Source organism: Nannospalax galili, unplaced genomic scaffold, assembly GCF_000622305.1.
Source record: "Nannospalax galili isolate Female #2095 unplaced genomic scaffold, S.galili_v1.0 scaffold270, whole genome shotgun sequence".
Classification (NCBI taxonomy): domain Eukaryota; kingdom Metazoa; phylum Chordata; class Mammalia; order Rodentia; family Spalacidae; genus Nannospalax; species Nannospalax galili.
This window is the reverse complement of record NW_008330152.1, coordinates 2768067-2768913: the sequence shown is the minus strand read 5'-3', so window position 1 is coordinate 2768913 and position 847 is coordinate 2768067. Positions and strand designations below refer to the sequence as shown.

At 44.5% G+C, this 847-nt stretch overlaps 1 non-coding gene across 1 annotated transcript; it reads right to left on the bottom strand.

Annotated features, from left to right (window-relative positions):
* Positions 1 to 507: 507 nt before the first annotated feature.
* LOC115072089 lies at positions 508 to 578 on the bottom strand. The gene has a single exon (XR_003851152.1). It is a non-coding gene; the product is annotated as a small nucleolar RNA SNORD35 (small nucleolar RNA).
* Between the last annotated feature and the right edge of the window lie 269 nt (positions 579 to 847).

Sequence of the window (847 nt, the reverse complement as noted above, 5' to 3'; positions counted from 1 at the left end):
GCTGCCATGTGGGTGCTGGGAATCAAACCTGGGTCCTCTGCAAGAGCAATCTGTTCTTAACCACTGAGCCATCTCTCCAGCCCCTCATCTTTTTAAAAAAAATATTTTATTATTTTTATTTTATGTGTATGAGTGTATATTGCCTGCGCTCGTGTTGTGCAATGCCCATGGAGTTTAGAAGAGGATGTAGGATCCCCTAGAACTGGAGTTACAGACGGTTGTGGTGTGGGAACCAAACCCTGGTCCTCTGCAAAAGCAGCCAGTGCTCTTAACCATTGAGCCATCTCTCCAGCCCCTAATCCTCTTTTATTTAAAAAAAAAAATTTTAGCACTTATTTTGTGAGAGCGACTCGGTGGCTCATGCCATCACAAGTGTGTGGTCAGAGGACAACTAGCAAGAGTTGGTTCTTTCCTTCCACCATGGGGGTCCGGGGGATATGTCAGCTTGTGGGCAAGCACCTTTATCTGCTAAGCCATCCTGCTGGCCCACTAATTTTTTTTTTCCTCCTCTTGGCATCATCTGAGCCTGTGGCATTATCGGCACTGCCCTGGGCATCTGCAGACCATCGTGAGGCGCACTAATCTTTGAAATGGAGTAAATTAAGTCATAGGAAAGTCTTACTCCATTTTCTCGTGGGAGCATAAAATATGGATAAATATGGATAAAATATGGATATTCTAAATGTTTGCCACCATATTTCCAGTAGATTTTTCAAGGAAGCTGGAGACCTGGCAGACGGGGGAATGGGTCTGAAAAGCTGTCTTTTGTACAAAGAAATCTACAACTATCTGCATTTGTAAGGTAAACAGCAAATGCAGTGGAGTCCTGTCCCCTCAGCCAGCAATC